This window comes from Echinops telfairi, unplaced genomic scaffold (assembly GCF_000313985.2).
Source record: "Echinops telfairi isolate 266 unplaced genomic scaffold, ASM31398v2 ScPeMD7_7458;HRSCAF=8496, whole genome shotgun sequence".
NCBI lineage: Eukaryota > Metazoa > Chordata > Mammalia > Afrosoricida > Tenrecidae > Echinops > Echinops telfairi.
The window spans coordinates 28269896-28273142 of NW_022111358.1; positions in this window are offsets into that span (position 1 = coordinate 28269896).

Sequence of the window (3247 nt, forward strand, 5' to 3'; positions counted from 1 at the left end):
AACTAACCTGAGTTTAAACCTTCTCATTTAATCACCCTTTTTATCTCAAATGAAAAATATTATTTTATTTATTTAGTGTATATCCTCTCCTTTTCAACATCTTTTAATCTTTCAAAGTCAATGATAATGAAACCTCTTCCCCCCTCTTTTGAAGTTGAACACTTGAAAGGAAATAATTTAAATGTGACACAGCAATTGCTTCTAAAACATTTAGTTTTATAAGCATAGATCTTGAAGAAAAATTTGTAGTATTACTTTGATAAATGTCTGAGTGGAACTATTCCATAAGCAGAGCCTTGATTTCATTGGACTTTTATGAATTAATGTAAATGAAGCATTGATATTAAAAGCATGTAATTCTGGCCTAGAATGTACTATTGCTCTGAAGAGAATGAAAGAGAATAATGGATTCTTTTTCCTTACAGAACTTATCCTTGATGTTACTTCCTCTTTTTGATCCAGCTTCAAGTTCATGACTGAACTTGAAGAATGTTTTATGTTCTTGTTTCAATTATTTTAGGTGCTCACAAAGCTTGTAATAGGATTTTATTATTTTTTTGTGTTTAAATGAAAACAAATTGTCTGAGGCTAGCTTGTGTCACAAAAGAATTAAAGTCAGTTTCAGTCTTACTTTTAGGTCAGTTGGGGAAGGGGTCTGGGGATGTTTTTAACGGCTAGGACCCTTCTCTTTTTAATTGTAATTTTATTCATTCTTTTTATTCTTTTATTTGTGGAATTTTACACACACAAAGGAAACACACTATATGTAACTGCACAGCCTAGCTCGGCAAAACATTGACAGTATGTATCCCAGTAACATCCCCACTCCCCTCGGTGTGATTCCTCCTCCTCCTCCCCTCCCACTCACCTGCCCCTCGGGACTGATTTGAGCCGCTGAATTCTCTCAGGACTGCTTTTTAAAACTCTAAGTTGAAGTCATTGCATTTTAGCTGTTTGCACTTTTGTTTACCCTGTTTTAAAATATTCTCAAAAAACTCATGCCACCGAGATGACGACTCAAAGTGATCCCCTTGGGCAGAGTACTGCTGCCCTGTGGGTTTCCGAGACTTTAACGCTTTGCAGGAATAGAAAGTCCCCCTTTTCTCTGGAGGAGCGGCTGGTGGTTTCAAACTGCTGACTTTGGGGACTGCAGCCAAATGCTAACCACTATACAGCCATTTTAAGAATTAGATCACTCTGAATGGTTACTAATCATACAATATATTAGCTATAATCAACCAGTTGCTGTCAAGTTGACCCCGACTCAAGGCACCCCCATGCCTGTCAGAGTAGACCTGTGTTCTTTAGGTTTTTTTCAATGGCTAATTCCACCCCCCACCACATATACTAAAACCCCCGAGACATGTACACTAATGTTCATTGCATCATTATTCATAATAGCCAGAAGGTGGAAACAACCTGAATGTCCATCAACATATGAATGGACAAAATGTGGGACCTACATACAAAGGAGTAGTACTCAGGGATCAGGAGAAATAAAGTCTTGATTCAAGCTATGTTATGGGTAGAGCTTGAAGACATAAATTATGCTGAGTGAAATAAGTAAATCGTAAGAGAGGTCAATGACAAGTACTATATGACCTTACAAGACAAGAAAAGGCAAACAGCGATTAAGTTAATTAGCGTCAGTAGAGACAACAGGAGAGGCCTGGTGGTATAGTGGTTAGTGGTTGGGCTGCTAACCGCAAGGTCGACAGTTCTAAACCAGCAGTCATCCTGTGGGAGAAAGAGGAGGCTTTCTACTCCCATGAAGCATTACCGTCTCAGAAAAATAGGAGTTCTACCCTATCCTAGAGGGTGGCTAGGACTAGATGACAGTGAGAGGCAAGAGAAAAGGGGAAGATGGAGTTCATAAGGATGGAAACATCTCATTAACAGTAGGTTGCACAGCCAATCATTGTAATTGCTGTCAGTAAGTTGTACACCTGTAAAAGGTTGAACTGGAAAAGGTTCTATAACAGATATATTTACCACAATGACCAAAAAGAAAAAAGACAAAAAATTGCTGAAGTTGTACAACAAAACACCTCATGGGATTTGGACCCTTGCTTTGGAGGCTCCTGCGCATAATTTGTGGTAGTTACATAATTTTATGTCAACTTGATAAATAAGCGTAGGGGTGGATTCTAGCTTGTCAATCAGGTCACAGCCTGATGATGCCGAGGATTCTGGGAACTTCCTCTCACTCTTTGCCTTTGTCTTCCTGTTGACAAGCCATGGGGAGACTTGCTGAGACCTGGAGCGCCCCTCTCTCTGGTCTCACCTTCCTGTGGACAAGCCACGTGGAGCCACACTGAAACCTGTGAGAGCCCTGGAGATGCTTCCACTGCCACTGGATCCACAAGATGTCGCATCAACTGGTCTGTAATCTTCCTGCATTTTGCATCATTGCATGTGCTGCATGAGTCTGAAGAGGGATTTATGGACTATTATGAGACTTATGGGATAATATTGGACTTATGGATTTGATCTGGACTGGACTGGGATGTTTTCTTAATACACAATTACTCTTTGACATAAAGCTCTTTCTTATACATTTAGGAGAGTCTCTGGATTGGTGTCTGTACTCAATCAGTCTAACATGTGGTTTTGTGTGACATCCCAATTATTTGGTCTAATACCATGTTTAGTACTTTTATCCCACCTCCCAGTTCATGCCGTATTCTTGGCAAGTCAGTAAAAGGACGAGGATGGGGAATCGATGGCTATTTGCCTCCATGAAAACCTGAACATTTGATCAAAGATTTTATAGAAAAGTCTTGATGAAAAAGGAGCTAACACAGACCAGGATTTCACATTCTCAGGGATTCCTGATTTTTCTGGAGCCATGCAGGGTGGATGGATCCCTGAAGTGATTGCCCGAAAGTCTTCTTAAACCCGAATAATAGTTTAGATCAGCGGTTCTCAACCTGTGGGTCGCAACCCCTTTGGGGGTCGCATGACCCTTTCACAGGGGTCGCCTGATTCATCACAGTAGCAAAATGACAGTGATGAAGTAGCAACGAAAATCACTTTACGGTTGAGGAGGTCGCCACAACCCGAGGACCGGCATGAAAGGGTTGCGGCATCAGGAAGGTTGAGAACCAGTGGTTTAGATGAACTAGCTGAACTAGTAAGAAAAGGTGTGCTTGAACATCTATATGGGATCAGGTTGACATCTACAGGGGATCAGGATCCCCTATCTACATGGGATCAGGTTGACATCTATAGGGGATCAGGATCCCCT